Genomic DNA, 19,706 nt, shown 5'->3' with positions numbered 1-19,706 from the left:
CCTGTTACCTGCTTCACTAAAATGTACAAATGGTCAAGACACACAGTGTTACTTCTGTCCAGGCAATATGGTAAAACGAATTAGATCTTTTTATCAAGTACTTTGTTAATAACTTGTTTGAAATATTAGAGGGCTCTGTTTTCACATTTATGTGAATTCTGGTAAAGTAAAACTGAATGTTTGGCTTATCTTTAAGAATTACAAAATTCTGCTCTTCTGTTTCTCTGAAGGCTTCAAGTGCATCTAAATTTGTCTTAATCATGGCAATGGTCCTAACCTACACTCATTCTTATTCCTGAAAAGATGACATTTGTGTGTGTTTAAAGGAAGTACATATTAGCAACTCTCCCATTACTAATTTAGTATCCTACATTCTTCTTTCAAAAGGAATCTAACTTTTAACAAAAACAAACTAAGGAAAGCTGGGGTAAAGAAATACTTGAATTAGCATATTGTAGAGGTAAATTGTTAGGAGGTTTTATTTTATGCTTGCGTAATGCTGCAGTCTACCTCCAGGAAGATATTGTCTGATTTCATACTTCATACTGTCATTCCGCATTTAGATCAGGACTTTCATTTTTGCCATTTGGTTGGAAGACAGTGTTAATTAAAATGAAGATAAACTTTGCCAAGATCTAATGTATTTTTCTTATCCAAACATGAGGAATTAGCAAAAAAACCCGTTAAATAACACATGGAATCTAGCCCAGCTATTTCCAAGCTGCATTTCCTTATGTTTTTACAACTGTGGTAAAATAAAGCAGAGATGAAATACTACCACAAGGCTGGACACTGGAATTATCTGGTGTTGTATTTTATATGCAAGTCAGCATCACAGTGGATATTACAAAATATCAGATAACAACAATTCCACTTCATAGAATCATAGAATGGTTTGGATTGGAAGGGCACCTTGAATATCATCTAGTTCCAATGCCCCTGCTGTGGGCAAGGACATTTTCTACTAGACCAGGTTTCTCAGAGCCCCATCCAATCTGGCTTTGAACACTTCCAGGAATGTGGCATCCACAGCTTCCCTGGCTAATTTATTTCATTGCCTCACCACCCTCAGAGCAAAAATTTTTTTCTGATACCTAATCTAAATCTACTCTCAATGTGATCACATTCCCCTCTGCCCTATCATCACATGCTCTTGTAAATAGTCTTGCCTCATCTTTCCTATAAGTTTCCTTCAAGCAATATAAGGCTGCAGTTAGGTCAACTCAAAGCCTTCCCTTTTCCAGGCTGAAAAGTCTCAATTCTCTCAGTATTTCCTCATAGAAGAGGTTTTCCATCCCTCTGGTGAACTCAGTATCCCTCCTTTAGGCTTGATCCAACAGATCAATGTCATGTGCTGATCCAACAGATCAATGTGCTGGGTACCCCAGAGCTGGATGCAGTGTTCCAGGTGGGGTCTTGCAGGAGCAGAGCAGAGGGACAGAATCCCCTCCCTCCCCTGCTGCCCACGCTGCTTTGGATGCAGCCCAGAACACATTTGGCCCTCTGGGCTGTGAGTGCACATGGCTGGGTCATGTCCAGCCACTCATCCACCAGCAATCCCTAAGTCCTTCTTGACAGGGCTGCTCTCCATCTGTTCATTTCCCTGTCTGGATTGATACCCAGGGTTGCCTCAACCCAGGTGCAGCATCTATCTCTTGGTCTTGTTACACCTCATGAGATTTCCATGGGCCCATTTCTCAAGCCTATCCAGATCCCTCTGGATGGCATCCCATCCTTCAGGTGTGTCAACAGCACCACTCAGCTTGGTGTCATCTGCAAACTTGCTGAGGGCACACTCAATCCCCTCATCTATGTCATTACTTAAGATATTAAATAATACTGGTCCCAGTATGGACTCTGAGGGACACCACTTGTCACTGATGGCCATTGGGAATGCAAGCTGTTGACCTCTACCCTCTGGAGGCAACCATTCAACCAGTTCCTAATCCACCTAACAGTCTATCCATTGAATCTGTCTCCAATTTGGAGAGAAGGATGTTGTGGGGGACCATGTCAGAAGCTTTACAGAAGTCCAGATAAATGACACTGTAGCTGTTCCCTTATCCACTAATGTAGTTACTCCATCATAGAAAACCACTGGTTTGGTCAGATAGGATTTTGCCAGGATACTGGCTGTCTCAAATTACGTCCCTGTCCTCCACATGCCTTAACATAGCTTCTAGAAGGATCTGTTTCAAGCACTTCTCAATAAATTAGTTGTTGTGATGATGTCAGGGGGATTGCAAACACATGTTGAAGGGTTAAACTCAGTCAGGTGTTTATGATATATTGGATGTCTGTGGATAATTTATAAATTGCAGCTGTTCAGTTTCTTATAGAGTAGATTGTGTTAGAGACTGAGATGGAAGTACTGGTTTTGACTAGAAAATTTTCCTTATAGTAGCTGTGACTTGGATTTGTGCTGAAAACAGCATTGGTATCACAGGGATGTTTTAGGTATTGCTGAGCAGTGCTGACACAATGTTAAGGCCCGTTGTACACCTCACGCTGCCCCATCAGCAAGGAGGCTGGGGGTGCATGAGGAGTTGGGAGGGGATGTAGGTAGGACAGCTGATCCCACTGACCAGAGGGATGTTCCAGACCATATCATGCTTTGTTCAGCAACAAAAACTAGTGAAAGAGGGAGGAAGTGGGGGAACGTTTGAATTGTCTTCCCAAGTCACCATAAGACATGATGGAGTCTTGTTTTCCTGAAGATGGCTGAACACTGGCCTGCTGTTGGGAAGTGGTGAGTGAATTCCTTATTTTGCTTCTTGTATGTGGCCTTGCCTCTGTTTCTACTCACAAGTTTTCTCACTTTTATCATTCCCATTCTCTCCCCCAGTCTGAAGTGGGGCAGTGAGTGAGTGGCTGTGTGGAGCTTGGCTGCTTCCTGGGGTTTAAATCACAGCAATGGAGTATTGCATCTATGAAAATAAAAAACTGTGTGAATGGGTTTGAGAGCACAGATTTTCAGTGTTACTTGCTTTAATTTTAAAGTCCAGTTGGTTGACATGCTTAAGAGTACTGGAGAGCTGTCAGGTGTTTTAAACCTTAATTGTTGAGATTAATTGATTACAATAATTGACATTCATTTTGGTGAACTTCCATACCAATTGGAAATATTTCCCACATCCAGTTATGGAAAGGCTTGTATGAGATGTAGAAGTGCATATCTGATTACAACATCAGAAAATAGATACATCAGTACCAAAAATGGTTATGTATTTCATAAACTGAAATAAATGGAATATAGAGAATGTTGGAATCAGTCAGCTTCTCTGAATCATCAAATAGGTTTACAAATTAGATACAGATTTTTGACTCCTTGCATGACTTATTCTCTAAGTTTACAGAAAGCTCTATTGTGTAAGATTAGAGTATAAGAAAGAAGAATAATGTGATACACTATGTGAATTCTAAAAATGTCACTGAGTGGGATTATGGTTTTAATTAACATGTAGAAGATCTGTGTTCATCTTATATTTATTCCATTGCCTAGATATATATATAGAGTGTATATATATATATACTATATTCTGTTTAAATTACACCATAAAGCAAATAAAAATGCTTTTAGTGGGTTTTTGTTTCCTTCTTTCCTGTCCTAGCTTTCTTTTACACATACATATTTATATGTATGTGTAAATACAGCAAATGCTGGAATACATATAAAATATCAGTATTTAAAAGTGTGTATGAAAAAAATTGGTGTGTGTGGTGCCAACATCTATATAACTGTGCTTATTATCATGATTTCAAAAGTTGGACACAATTGCGAATGGGTATATCCCAGATTTATTGGAGGTTCTTGCACAGCTGTAATCTGCCCATCTTCACTGGGAAGATTACAGGGACATGTATTATTTTGCATTATAGAAACAACAGCCACTTCATCAATATTGTGACTAATCTCACCCTGAATCTCAGCATTAAGGTGTAAGAAAGTACAGTACAGTGCAGATTCCTTCCTATTCCTTAGTATGGATGAAAAAGTAGAAGATTCACCTGAGCTTGTGTATTTACACCACTGGAATACAAATGGTAATTCTCAGTGGCTTTTTGTTTACTTCCATGTTTATTAAATCATTTAATTCTTCCCAGCTCCCTCTAGACTGGCTATTGATTTAAGTGCTTTAATAAAGAGATGGCAAACAAAGTAGATAATAATATGTTTTAAAGAAGCCACTGTTTTGCATAAAGAAATTTCACTCTGTGGTCAGATAGATTTGTAAAATGATCATTCAAGGGAGAAATTCTTTATTTGGGCTGCAAAACCCAGTGTTTTCAAGGCTTTCCCTTCTTGTTTAATAATCACACCAATTCTGTCTTACTCACAGTCTTACTTCCATAGATAATATACTGCAAATAATAATATAAATATTATTCAGCTATTGTACCTTTAGGTTGTCCTGAGCTGATCAACTTTTGTTAGTATGTTAATATTTCCTCAGTGTTTGTGGATTGTCATTCTTCTTCTTGTCCCTTAGAATAAAACTGGCCAGACATAAACCCCTGGGACTTTGATTTCTTCTCTTTCTTCTGCATTAAACAGTGTTGACAGGATTGATTTTTTTTTTTAATGCATTTCAAATTATTTCACCAGCTATGAATTTTATTTTTGCACTATAGCTATTTTATGTTACTGACAGATAAATCTACCATCTAGAAGTTAAAAAAGAAACTGCACAATGTGGACAAATTTATTTTCTTAATTCTAATTCTTATTAATGTTAAAGAATTTAGTTGAGACAGTATTTAAAAAAACCTTCTCACATGCTAATAATCATTGAACACTGTCAAGATTTTTATGAAACCAGAATAGCATTTATTAACTGGGTTTATTTGCCTTGTATTTTTTTTATACAATAACTATATTGGGCTTTCCTAGTGTTAATATCTAACATATATATGTATAAAATTAGGGAGAGTATTAAGGATATGGGAAGATATTTAAGGTCAGTCACTCACTGTCTGCAGCAATTTTCCTTTTTCCTGCAGACATGTTGAAAGAAGCTAGGTTTAAAATTAATGAATTAACAGATATTTTGCAGTTTACACTTTGAAAGGTATAGACACATTTTCATAACTGAGGCAACAGTGCCTCTGCCTTATGCAGCCTTTTCTAAGCCCATTTAAGGACCTATCTATTTGCAATATCTTTTTTTCCTTTAAGAAATAATCCCTCCCAAACAGACAGAAACATGCAATATTACACCTTCATTTGACAAAATCTAGTAAAATGTCCTTGCAAGAATGACATGAAGTCACAGTGTTTAGAATCTCAAACCTTTGAGATGATGGGGTTTTTTTCTTATTGGTTATTTCCAGTTCCCTTCAATGCTGTGTCTAAGTACAGTAAAAAAAAATTACATTTCTAGAGCTCCTGTTTCAATTCATGTTTTATTGAAGAGTTTGAATATACCGTACTGGTAAAAATGGATAAAATTTCATGTAAACTTCATCTCTAGGGGATGCCATTACTAAACTGGCTCTGTTATTTTGGTGTGAAGTGAAAGGGAATTGACCTGGGGTTCTCAGCATCTTACAGTAGATTATCATAACTACGAAATAATACTTTTGTATACAAGTGTCTCAGAAGAAGCAGAGATTCTTGGGTGTTTTTTAGAAGTGAGCATTTTAGATATGATTGCAGATAAATTTCAGTTTATTCTTAGAAAATAAAAGAAAGTTACATACATTTTCATGACTGCAGAGCATCTCTACCTGAATATTAAATAACTTGGTGCCTTGACAGGTATGCACCCATATTACTTTTTCATCCTTCAATTTTTAAGTGTTTTAAACAAGAAAGATGTTGCAAACTATTTTAACGTGAATAACAGTAACCGATTGGAATTGAATTGTAGGTTACAAATGTAGGCTGTACCTTATAATAAGTCAAACTTTGTTGTGTTTTATTCTATTAAAATCTACCATTTTCTTTACATTAAATGTTTTTGTTTCCTTCTTTATAGAAAGTTGTAGTTGCTTCAATGGCCTTTAAAATATATCTCTAATTCTGAGTTGTAGAAAAAGATAAAATGTTTTTCTTAGCATGAAAGTCAGTGTGTTCTCTGAGAGAAAAACTATTGCATTTCTTGGTATTTTTACAGCAGCTCCTAAATAATTTCTTTCCATAACTGCTAAGTGAGAAAAAAATCTTTTCCAGGATCTGCTCTTAGGCTAAGTAATAAAATGAAAATAAAGAAAAAAAAATCTGCCAAGAGTTAGTATAATATATATTCTGCTGCCAATTATTATCTCTGATCTGTTTTAGAAAATTTTAGTGAGATCTCCTTTTATATTTAGCTATATAGTTGATTCGGAATTTGAAAAATTATGGAAATTTGACTTTATATGATTTTTTTGTAAACCTAGAAACAATATGGCAGTTCAACTTTATGAATAGATTTACTGGGGGATTTGGGCAATAACATCTAAAATGTAGATCCTCAGAATCCTGGTCTGGCATGAAAGAAGCTCAATTTCTTGGGCATGTAAATTTCTCTTAGCAAAATCCTATAGATATCTAATTTTCTGCTGCAGAGTATGAAGAGATAGTTGAAATTCTGACAACATTAATCTGTTTGGAAGTTCTCTCCTGTCTAAACTGCAGTGGGAGCCATAAATTACAGGTTTCTGTACCTGTCTCTGTACAGAGCCTATTCCTGAAGGCATGGTAAGCAGGAAATAAAATGGCAGTTTTCAGTCTTTATTGTGTAGCAGCTGCCTGTAGCATTTTAATAAAATGAAAAAAATATGATAGAAGAGTTTTACGCAAGACATGGTATATGTAGCATGCTACTGAGATACATAGAGTGATTTCACAACAATACTAGAAAACAAGACTTCATAAACTTTTCAGTTATCTCTGTGTTGTCCACCTATTCTCTTTTTAAACCCTTCCAGAAAAAGTTTTAATCCAATATCTCATATAGGAGAACATAACTCAGGGCAACTATCCCCCTGAGCTAGTATATAGGGTTGGGGATCAGAATGGCTTCTGCTGTCATCCAGGAGGAAGAAATCAGTGACCCGCTGAGCCACTTAGACACTCAGAAGTCTATGGGACTGGATTGGATTTTTCCAAGAATACTGAGGGAACTGGTGTAAGGGCTCCCCAAGTTGCTCTCCGTTGTTTATCATCAGCCCTGGTTAACTGGGGAGGTCTCACATGACTGGAGATTAGGCAACATGATGTCCACCCATAAGAACAGCTGGAAGGAGTATTTGGAGAACTACAGGCCTGTCAGACTGACCTTGGTGCTTGGGAAGGTTATGAAACAGCTCGAGTGCCACCACACAGCCCATACAGAACAACCAGGGGATCAGGCCCAGACAGCATGGGTTTAGGAAAGGCAGGTCCTGCCTGACCAGCCTGAACTTTTATGACCAGGTAACCCAGCCAATGGATGAGGAAAAGTCTGTGGATGTTGTCTACCTTGACTTCAGCAAAGCCTCTGATGGCGTTTCTCATCCCACTCTCCTGAAGAAGCTGGCAGCTCATGGCTTGGACAGGTACAGTCTTTTCTGGGTTAAGGTCCAGTCCAGAGACTAGGGGTGAATGGAACTGCATCCAGTTGGTGGATGGTCACTAGTGTGGATGGTCACTAGTGTTCCCAAAGGATCGGTGTTGGGCCCAGTTGTGTTTAATATCTTTATTGATGATCTGGACAAGGGGATCAAGTACACCCTCACTAAGGTCGGAGAAGATGACAGTAAGCTGGGTGGGAGTGCTGATCTGCTGGAGGGCAGGAAGGCTCTGCAGAGGCATTTTGACAGGCTGGACCAATGAGCCAAGGAGAATTGCAAGAGATTCAATAAAGACAAGTGCTGGGTCCTGCATCTGGATTACAACTCCCTGTAGCACTACAGGCTGGGGGAAGAGTGTCTGAAAAGATGCTCAGTTGAAAAGGACCTGGGGGGGCTGGTTGTCAGCTGGCTGAATACGAGCCAGTGTGTGCCCAGGTAGCCATGAAGGCAAAAGGCATCCTGGCCTGTATCAGGAATAGTGTGGCCAGCAGGACCAGGGCAGTGATTGTCTCTCTGTACTCTGCACTAGGGAGGCCACGCCTCGAGTGCTGTGTCCAGTTCTGGATCCCTCACTGCAAGAAAGATATTGAGGTGCTGGAGCATGTCCAGAGAAGGGCAATGGAGATGATGAAGGACCTAGAGAGTGTCATATGAGGAGTGACTGAGAGAGATGGTGGAAAAAAGGAGGCTCAGGGATTCCTTTCAAATCCTTCTAAAACTGTGTTCTGGTTTTTAGTCTAGCCACATCTTGTTGCACGTGTATTTCCTCCTGTACCACTACTCCTTTACCAGTAGTTGTGGAGGGTGATTGTCATGCTCTTAGGTCCAGGCTGCAAGCAACAACCAAGATCATCAGTGTAGATGGGATCTCTCTGGCCACTTTCTAGAGTTCTAGGTGCATTTGGACAATGTTCTCAGGCACATGGTGTGATTCTTGGACTTGTCCTGTGTAGGGCCAGAAGCTGGACTGAATGATCCTTATGAGACCCTTCCAACTCCAGGTATTCTATGATAAATCTCAGCCTCATTGTTCTCTACAACTACCTGAATGGATGTTGGAGCCAGGTGGGAGTTGGCCTCTTCTCCCAGGAAACCAAGAACAAGACAAGAAGACACAGCCTCAAGATGTGCCTGGGGAGGTTTAGGCTGGCCATCAGGAGGAATTTCTTCATGGAGAGGGTTGTTGAACATTGAAATGGACTGACAGGGAGGTGGTGGAATCACCATCCCTGGAGTTTTTCAAGAAATTACTGGATAGGACACTTAGTGCTAGAGTCTGGTTGACAAGTTTGTGATCAGACAAAGGTTGGACTCAGTGTTCTTGGAGGTCTTTTCCAACATGAATAATTCTGTTATTCTGTGACTCCAGATCTGTCTGTGATAAGGGCTCCAATAAAGACTGGTAGTAGAGTCTATTACGTAAAAAACCCCTTGGAATAAAATGAACATCCAAAAAAATAATCCTTTTCTTTCTAAATGTCCTCACTAGAGTTGTATTTCAGTAAAATTCTCTCTGAAGCACTGGTATAGAAAGTCTGACTTTCATTTCCCTCAAATTTTCTTAGGGAAGGTTATTTTCTGTCCAAAGCAACCTTCTTCCACATTTATGGTTAAACAGGTTATGTAGAGAATACTTTTTCCGGTAAAATATATACATTTTAACAATTACATAAAAAATGCTAACATGGAATTTTTCATTACTGGTAATGATTTTTTTCTTATGTTTGTTTCTCTGACCCTGTGATTTCTAATTACATCCTCTAATTCTCTGTCCATTTCTGTGGCAGATAATTCCTAAACTTTAATTCTGGGCTATGCATTAAAGAACTATGTAACAAAGCTTGAACAATATTTTCAATATAGAAGGATGCATAGAAAGTGTTGTGATTACCCAGAGGAAAAGAACAGATCAATAGTATCATGCTGGAAGGTATTTTCTTTAACTTCTCAAGTAGCACCATAATGATTTGTCTTAACAAATGGATGACACAAAGATTATATGAGTAATACAGAATAAGAAATCAGTCTTCTTCACCCTTGTCCTTTCTGAGATTTCTGAACTTCTATCACATACCCTGTAAATAATCTCTTTTCTTACCTAAAAGTACTTGACCATTACCCTTTTAAATATGTGGAGGCTGTTTCACCATCTTTATCACTCTTTGAACCACTTATGTGTATCTGTGCTATATTCTTTGTTTAGGTGAATGAAAATAACTGCACACAGTGTCCAAGGTGTAAGCAAGTCATGGATCTGTACTGTGGAATAATGAAGGGGGTTTTTTGCCTGTCATTCTTTTCTAATTTAAAAAGCATACCAAATGCTAGCAGTGGGTCTCTACCACTGAGCTGGTAGTTTCATGGAGCTACCTGTCACCAAAATCATTCCTCCGCCTCCCTTCTGCCAAGATTCTTTGTTTAGTTAATAAGTAATTTCAGCATCTCTTGTGAATATAAAAAGTGATGCTGTGATTATTCCATACAAGTCACTTTATATTTGTCTACCTGAAATATCATATGACATTTTATTTCTCAATCAGTTAATCTTACAAGTTGCTTCTAAAATTCTACAATGTCTAACTTTATGTGATATAGATTCATCAGCAGATTTAACTCCTAATTTTGTTTTGCTGTTACATATGGCTGTGAGGATTAGTGCAGATCCCAGGTCAGATCTCTGCAGAGTTCTTCTAGTGGCATTTGTTTGGTGACTGTAGGGAAACTCAAAATGTGTTCCCACTCATCTATTTCCTGCCTTTTAGTAAAACATTTAGGTATGCAAGGACTTTTACACTTCTGATGTGCTATGCTCATACGCTGGGGCTGATTCATGTTCTTCGAAAATTCATGGAAATGATATAATTCAGTTTGCCATTAATCTTGTGTGATTAAGAATTTTACCTGCATGACAGACTTAGGTAAATAACCTAGAGCACAACTGTGTAATAAGGAGTCAGAAATTGCATGGTTTCAAACAAATTATTATAAGAACCAGAATGGATAGCACAGTGTGATGTTAGTTGGTGTGGAGACTTGTCTGGAGACTTGTACTACTTCACTTCTTTATTCTCTGTACTTCTTTGCAAAGTAGTGATAGCAAAGGCTGCACAGGAAGCTCAGAAAGAGGAAATAATGCATGTCAGGGAATGCTTCAGGAACAGATGTTTTTTAGGATATGAAGATTCCGTAAAGAGTTTGCAGCAATGACTCTTCTGTCGTAAGTGTAGAAGTGCTGTATTTTTATTCAGCTATTATATCTTGAGTATTTCATCTCAGGGACAAACATTTTACAATTATACTATTTTGTCATTGCAAACAGGGCTTGGAGAACAAAGTGATAGCATGTTTGGTTTCTGTTCTAGGCATACAGACTAACTGATGATATGCAGAAACATGACAGCAGTTGGTTTGTTTTGCTCTTTCTCACTTCAAAAATGACTATTTGAAACACAACAGCGTTCAACCAGTATGCATCTCTTGAGTGCTACTTCCTTTAGAAACATATTCTGTTAATACAGAAAACTGAAGGTGGGAGGAGAGAAAGAGGACTCAAAATCGCCTATAAAACCTAAGTAATCACTTTTTGCTGAAATAATACTTTCTTTACTGTCATTTATTCCTTGGCTATCACAACATATATTTCAAGGAATTTTAAAACAAACAAACCCAAAAACCAGAGAAAAACCAACAAAAATCCTCTCAAATAACTTTTAAACCTTTGTATTTTAGTTTTTGGTTGACTTTGGCTAAATCTCATTGTTGCGCTGAAAGAGTCAGTTCTGCTGATTAAAATATCAGCTCTGCTTGAATTCCTTTAACCTGTCCCTCATGAGGCATGCAAGCAACACATCTGAAAACTGAGAGGTGTGTGCTTTGAATTAGCAAGGGTTGCACAACTTGGAAGGACCTGCACTGTTGCTTTTTGACTGCTGTATCTCGGTAACTTAAATGGATATACTGCAACAGATTACATAGGTGAACAGCTTTGTTGCTTTTGTCACCAAGTGTTGAGTCCTCCAGAGGTCAATGATTCTTATAGCACATATCCTGGGGAGAATTTACATATATGAAAAAGTCAATTGATAGGACAAATATTGGTTAAAAATAAGACTGTAGGAAAAATTGTATAAGAAAAAAGAAAAATTATGTGCTCCACTGAAGTATTAATTACGAAGGGAAAAATAAGCACTTATACTAACAAAATACATGTTCATAGCATTCTTCTATTTTGAATGATAGATCATATATAGCTACAATGCAGAATATTTTTAAACATGCATAATTATCAGATACATAAGAAATTTATTTATATTTGAAGATTCTTAGATGTCTAGGACTTGAAGTTTTGTAAGTGAAATTTGTTTCAAAGCCTTACCTACAAAACAAGTAAAGAGGAAATTATGTCTGGATTTCAGAGCCTGGTGCAGAAGAAATCCAATTAACATTTAGTTACATGAGGATCTTTTCATGGAATGCATGTTCTAGTAGGAACTTTGATAGTCAGGTGTCTGTGACCAGGCTGAGCTTGGCAGGGTTTATTAGCATAAGTGTGATTCTATGCTGACTCAGTGACACTGCTTTGAAGAGTATCTGTGCTAGATCCTTTTATTGTGCACTACTTTGCACACAGGCCTTCTCTTCAGTTATCCTTGTGCTGCAAAGCATTCTCTATTACGATAGAGTCCCTTAGAATCTAAACCGCCTTTGAAGGCAGTGGGCAAAAGCTCAGGAATTGGTCTCCTGTTGTTTACTGGCTATTTATTCTCCCAATGAAAAGAAGATTACCACCTGTTTCAGACAAGATAGCTTTTTTCCACTGTGCTACTAGCCTTTTTCAGAAACTTTTGTAGTGATTGAGAAGAAAACAACAGTTTCACAAAGGGACATATTTTTCTTATTTCATTTCCTGCTGCACATAGGCTATTTTTTCTTCCCAGACCATCAATTTGACTGTTGTACTGAAAAATGCAATTTGTTGGTGGTATTTCCCAGCTCTTTTGTAGTTTTACTTGCATGGGGTGTATGTATGTGTTTGTTTGTTTATATAAAAACTCAGAAAGAAATTGAATGGAATCCTGAAATGGAATATCAAGTAATAGATGACAAAAAAAATTCCAAAAGATCATTCTCTCTAATTTTAAGGTCATCTTCATCCACCTTTTTCCAGCAGGATATCATACCTTTATTGTTTGTAGCAGTTATAGGTATAAATCTCTTCTGTATTTTCTGAAAGATAGAAATAGCCTCTCCATTTTGTGACAGATTTTTTTCTGTTATTTTCTTATCTTACCTTTCTCTCCAATTCCTCGCAAATCAGGAGCTCACATTAAATACTAAATTTTAGAAGTCAATCATTTCACATTGTCAAGTTTCAAAAAAACCCGAACCTGAGTAATTAGCAATTTTGCTTTTACATCTTCAGAATACATTTTCAAAGTAGAAAAATATTTGTTCTCTCATATTTTAAAATAATTCCATTAGTGAGGGAAAAATTAGAAAAAGTTAGGGTAGAAATGAAGGGCCTGTCTGTGATGATGAGGTGGGCCATGTTTTGATTGCCTCATTTGCTAGCCCTGCCTGAATTGTCTGCTGAATAAAGTCCTTTTATTGCCCCACTGTTTGCCACATAGATATGAATTAAAAAAGACCTTGCAAAGTTTTCAACCTGGAACCATTGGAAACAAAATTGGAAGAAAAGGGAATGTTTTTCTCTTCCCTAGTATGAAAAGAAGGGAAAGGCAAGCATTTCTCTGTTCAAAGGCAGGCTGAGTTATGAGATCTCACAGTGAATTTGTCTTTTCCAAAGGATGTAGCAGTGAATCTGGAGGTTTTGGCCTTTCTAGCTGAACAAAAGGGTCAGGCTGCATGGTTATGATAGACAGCATCACCACAAGGGTCTAAGTGATCAAGCAAGAAGATATCAGTTCTACCTCACTGTCCTGAAAAGCAATTAGCAAATGAAACCATACATTTCAGATAAGAGATTTTGTTGTTCATTTAACAGGTGTTTTTTTAAAAGCTAACAGACATTTGAGTGTTTTTTTTTCCCCACCAGTAATGGTCTATCCTATAATTCTCATCAACTCAGCCTATGGTTAGAGGGCATTTTTCAGACACATAAAAGGAGAGTTCCTTCAGGATCCAAGGAACTTTAGGATATTGAAAACCTATAAAAATGGAGACTACATAAGCTCTTTGGACAGTCTGTAGAGACACTAAAGTTACAATGCTTTATGGAGATGCAGAACAATCTATTGTAAAATGAAGAAAGATTTGGATGAAATATGTCTTGAATAAAAAATCATTCTGGCAAAGAAAATCATGTATTTTCATTTAAATCAATCTTAAGGCCTATATTTTCCCCTCTACAAAACATTCCTAGGGTAATATCCTTTTTTTTTTTTTATTTTTTTATTTATTTTTTTTTATTTATGCAGAGAGATTTTAAGAGTATTGCTTATATTTTACATTTCTCTCTTTGAAATAATTTTAACGCATTTTATCAATTTCCAAGGAAGTTTTGGTTATGAATCAGCATAGCATATGGTGTTTGGCAAGTAAAATATCTGCAATGGAAATGTGCCACAGTACTCGGATCTCTTTAAGTTGTCATTCATGTAGTGACTCTCCACCTTGAGTATTAACCCAGTGTACTTATGCTACTTGCTTGAGATATCAAGCTGAAGTTATACTTCCTGCAGTTAACTCCTTGAAAAAAAAAAGATGAGATGATCTGCATCAGGCTAGTAACAGCATGTGACAAGCCAAGCATTGAAGCAGGTTTAAGGAAAAAAAAACAACATAAAAAATCTTCCTTCCCAGTTCTTAATGCAATAAAACAAATTATCTTAATTCTAAGGAATTAAAATGGTAAAGTTAAAATTTTGAATGATTCAGCTGTCTGTTTATAATTGCTAAATATAAGACTGCAAATCTAGTGGGACCCATGTAAGCAGTAACAATTTTATTTTGAAATATTTTGACTTCAAATATTATTTCTCATGCTGTTCATATATTATAATAAAATCTGCAGAGATACTTTTAAGAAGTGTTTTCCAAAGCAAGTCACAAAAACATCGATTAAGATCAGTCTTTGTGATCAGTATAAATTCCATTTCTCTGTTTGTAGATTTTCCTGAATGGGAAATGTCTCCTAGATCAATTTACACCTCTTTGGTTATGTCCACTTAGAAAAAAAGTCTCCAGTTAAAGTCTAAAATCTTCCTGTTTTTTTCTTGACACACTTAAGAGTGCCCTTATAAACCTTGTTGTATTTGATTATATGGCTAAAATAACGTTTAGGATCCATTAAAATAGTTTTAGAGGGACATAGTGCAAACATCTCTCAATCTTTCTTTGAAAAGTGGTTGCTGATTGTGCAGGATGCAGCCTCCTGCTTCTGTAGGATCAACCACAAACAACACTTGTGCTCATTGCTTAGAAGGTAGACTGGCAAAGATCAGCATCTTATCCGTTAAGCCATCAAGGTTCTTCTTAAATAGCAGATGTGAAGCTTAAACTTGAATCACCAATGTGAAGTTCAGCAGTCTTTGGTGCAGTGCATATTGGTATTCAGTGTTCTGAATGTCAGTACACAATGACAGGCTGTCAAATACGTTGAATCATATCACTGAAAGCCAGGAGACAGAGCAATTTTCAGCTAAGTCCAATTTATGTTTATAAATGGAAAGCTCAGTTTGAGCCCTACTTAACTGAACAGACAATGCCTGCATGAGGTTAGATTTCTATATGAGCCTGTTTATCTCTAATTATATGCTAATCAATTTGATTTCTCATTTAAACTCAAACTGGGAGGCTTCCTTGTAATAACCAGCTCACATTGAAGCAACAAAGCAGCTTTATATTTACCACATCAGCAGGGTTTAATTGCACATTTGGACAATGGAAATTAAGATGGATTCATTTTCATTGTCCTTGCAATGTAGCAGTATACAACACACTTTTAGTTTGAGCTGACACATTTATGGTAGACATATTAAACTATAACATCCAAATATTTGCTAACACATTGCCAAGCTATTTTGTTCATATTGTTTTCTAAATGATGCACATTGTCTGCCCACTGTTATATTTCCCACCACTTAAAAATACTGACACTAATTGTATTACTTTGGTATGGCATAGGTCAAAAGAATAAAAATTAGGATAAGGTATCTTTCTATAAAAAAGAGACATAGTCCAAATTATATGTGAGGAGCACAGACACATTTCTTAGTGCAAGTCCCCAAAGAAGAAATGAAAAGCATGCTATATTGCTAAACCTGTGTGAAAATATCAGGTAGAAATCAAATTCATTTGTGGGCACTGCAGGAGAAAAGTTGGAGAGGTGGTAGTAGCTCTTTTTCTGCTCCCACAGATACACAATCATGATGATTTAAAGCACACTTGAATCACTGAAGTTAAAAGTTTTATTCCTTAATCGTGGCTTTTAATTATGCAAATATTTAAGTAGTCTCTACATACATGACTGTGAATGTACCCAAGGACTTTACTGATTTCAGTATGAGATAAAGCTGATTTCCAAATATTTGTGTGACTTTGTCTATTAAAATGGACAAATGAATATCTTCATGAAATATGTCTGATTTATCTGATTCACTTTTGAGCCCTTTGACACATATTGAAAGTGTATTTGTATGAAACCTTTATCCCAGCAGAAAACATAGCAAAATGTAATACTGAATCAATCAGGTTGCTGAAAAGACAAAATTAAATCTTATAGCTAGGTTATTTAATTGGATGTTAATTGTTAATTTTATGAGACGTAAAAAGGAATATTGCATTCATTGCTCTGAAATGTATTAAAACCTTGGAATTTTTGGATACATAAAAATTTTCACTCCTAGTATAAACAATTCCATAGAGCATTCATGTGATACTGTGCAGCTCTTTATTGCATTCTTGAGATGCATTGACTGGCATGCCAAAGCCTTTCTTGTACAACTGCTGTTCAGCACGGCAAGCCAAAAATATTTTTTATTTATAGTAGTATTTCTACAAACTAGACATTTGAAAACACTCAAAACAGTTGGCCTTTGATCCAAGGCAATCACATTGTGATAAAAATAAAGGTCTTGTAAGTAAATTTTGACTCTGAGGAAGTGTTTTCTACTGTTCTGGGTTGAATGGTTTTTTTAGCGTGATCCTGTTTGCACTCACTGTGACTGAACTAGTAATGTATAGACGTCAAATCTCACTGTTTTTCAGCTGGAACATAGTAAAAACCTGCTTCATCCACCATTTTTGCAGAAGACCACATAAAATAAATTCATTTTCTCTCAAATGTTTGGTGACTCAAGCAGTTATTCCTGTAATTTCTAGAGAGGAGTCCATTGATTTTTCAGATGATAATTTGTTGTGACATTACAATCCTTTTTTCTTGGAGCAGTGGCCATCTCTGCTGCTGCATGAATTGAAGTACATGGTGCTTCGATCTCTCCACTCATTTTCAAAATAGTGTATGCTAGAAAGCTGGCATATCACAAGACTGCCATAACCAATGCTTCTATAATGAAGGAGAAAAAGTTAAAGTAAGAATTGAATACATGCCATTTCAAACAGGGTTGTAAGTGAACATAGCAAAGCATTGTTTTTGTTGATGAGCTTGTGGAGGTCATATATTGTGCCAATGTGAAGAATTTTGGCCAGTAAAGGCAGTCTGAGGCTGTTTGAATGTAACTTATAATTTAAACTGGTGACCATATGTGATATGAAATACAAATATTTGTGCAGACTTTTAGAAAGTGGACAAATAATGTTTGGTGAAACTCAGAATTTTTTTTTTTTTGCTTTCTCTTTTCCAAAACTTAAATGATTCAGCTTAAGTATAAAAAAATTTCCACCACACTAGAAAAGATTTTGAGAGTTAATCACTTTGTCAGGTGCAAAAGATTCAGTAGCTGGGCAACAAAACCTCCAGTTGCCTCTGTATTTTACTGAGCTACCAGCCACACTGAAGTAAATTGCAAGCTAAAGATAGAACACATGTGTACTTAGGTTTTCCCTCCAAATCAAAATTGAACAGACACATGGATAATTTTTAAACTGTTGACCCACCTTTTCTTTATAAACTGTTGAAGAGATGTCCAGGAAGTATGAAATAACTGCATGTTTCAGAAAAGGCAATTTTAACAGAAATTTGTTGGAAATCTTGGATGAAAAATGCACAAAATTATAATAGTAATATCCAAGTGGTGCATAAGGCAAATCATATATGCAGTACAGTGACTATGAAAGTGGCAGAAAAAATTTAGATCTTAATTTTCTGCTGTTTGATATCCCAGGAAAACAAATAGGCATTAAATTTTCTAAGGAGAAAATTTATTTCACATTTGAAGGTTACTTTCTTTTTACAGTTTCATACCTACAGGTTGAAAGCTCAGATTTAATAGGAAGTCAGGTATATATGTATGAATATCGGTCTGTAATAATTATAATTCAGTAATCTTAGCAAGTACAGCTATTCTGCAATCAAGATACATTTACTCTTGTCATTTGTCCACAGTTTAACTATACCTCTGTATTTCTTGCTGCTGAGTTGTCTTAGCTATTCCCATTTCCTTTGCTCAAGTTTCCCTTATCATTACTTGGCACAATTTACATTGACTTGTTATGTCAAATATATTTGATGGTTGCACTTGGTATCTCCGTATGCAGGAAAAAAGATTACAGCTTGTGCATGGATGCTTTAGCTACTTTACAAGGGAGTCTGCCAGTCAGATTTGTATTAGCCCATACGGGTGCTGTCATTAAGATTTTCCCTTTTGTGGATGTGAGCAAACTCTCAACCAATTCCAAACGAAAATCTATGCCACTGTACTAAGGTGGCAGTGAATTGGTGCTGCTGCAGTACAGCACCATACAGAAATGAATAAGGACCCTTTTGGTTTGGCATTCAGCCACCTAAGGAAAGGGACAGTTTTCACATGCCTTCAGAAACAGAGTGAGGATGGACTCACTGTAAGGATCAGCTGTTGAAAATTTCATCTTGTTGTCTCAATTTTAGTACTTTTTAGGGTGTAGCACACTAATGACACTGCAAACTTTAATGAGTTACCCAAATTGGCCAAGACAATCATTCTTTTTTTCAACTGGACAGGTTTTATCAAGTATTTGAATGTGACTGTGGTAATGTTTCACAAAATATGATGGTGATAATATTTAGCAAAATGTGCAGCTGTCAGGCTTCAACTCAGCATTGTGTACAGAAAAGGAAGAAATGAGTTTTTAGTAGTTCTTTTTAAATGGTCACTATGGCTCTTATAAGGGACTCTAAAAGAAAGCCCTCTTGATTCTGTCTAGGGAAATAGTGTCTTCAAATCTCATCAGCTTCTGTTCCTTTGCCATTCACTGTTTCATTCCCAGCAGCTTCAATTCTGTTCTGTTTCAGTTGACGCAGTCATTTGGTGCTACTTCATCCTTGAACAAGTCTGCTGCATTTTATCTTATCTGGTTGTCTGAACACATTCTTCTTCTCTATTATTTCAGGCAGCAGTAGGAACTTGCCCATCAGGACCTTCCCTTGTGGAGACTGTTTTGCATTATATCCCCTGCTCACAGGAATGGCTTGTTTGACTCCTATCTTGGTAAGAAAACAGAGACCAAGTAAAATGTATGTGATAAAAAAATCAGCTGAGCAGAACCCTGGGGAAATAGTGTGGAAAATAGCTAGGAAGAGTGGAAACACAGGTTGAACAAGAGGAATGTGTATGAAGACAGAAGGCTAAGCAGAACGTCTATATTTATAGTTTGATAACATTGGATGAGAAACTATCATATGATTGCTTTGCACAGGTATAATAGAGGGAAGAAAAGTGAAAGAAAAGTAAGGTCTTCTTAGGTGAAATATGTATATATGAAAGCATTCAGCAAAGAAATGAAGTTAAAAGTATCCTATGGATGATAAATATATATATGGGTGTGTGTGTATGTGTGTAGTGAACTACATCATGTCACATAGAAAAAGAAATGAACTGGATATTATAATGCTACTCTTTCCTCTATTTTACGTACGTTATTCAGCTGAACAAGGACCAAGAACCAATTAAAGTTCATGCCTAGAAAATATTTAGGACAATTTTAAAGAGCCATGATTCCATTTTCTAAAAATAAAATGCATTTCAGGTGAACAAACATCTAATTCAGTTCTT

At 36.7% G+C, this 19,706-nt stretch overlaps 1 long non-coding RNA gene across 1 annotated transcript in view; it reads left to right on the top strand.

The window, feature by feature from the left end:
• The first annotated feature begins 2,363 nt into the window (after positions 1-2,363).
• LOC138104668 (uncharacterized) overlaps positions 2,364-19,706 on the top strand; it is a 38,428-nt gene continuing 21,085 nt past the window's right edge. The window contains exons 1-2 of the long non-coding RNA XR_011148208.1: positions 2,364-2,749; positions 19,045-19,142. This is a non-coding gene — a long non-coding RNA (uncharacterized lncRNA). The remainder of the gene's footprint in view (positions 2,750-19,044; positions 19,143-19,706) is intronic.

Source organism: Aphelocoma coerulescens, chromosome 1A, assembly GCF_041296385.1.
Source record: "Aphelocoma coerulescens isolate FSJ_1873_10779 chromosome 1A, UR_Acoe_1.0, whole genome shotgun sequence".
In the NCBI taxonomy this organism is placed as follows: Eukaryota; Metazoa; Chordata; class Aves; order Passeriformes; family Corvidae; genus Aphelocoma; species Aphelocoma coerulescens.
Note: the sequence above shows the minus strand (reverse complement) of the source record. Positions and strands in the feature narration are given on the sequence as shown.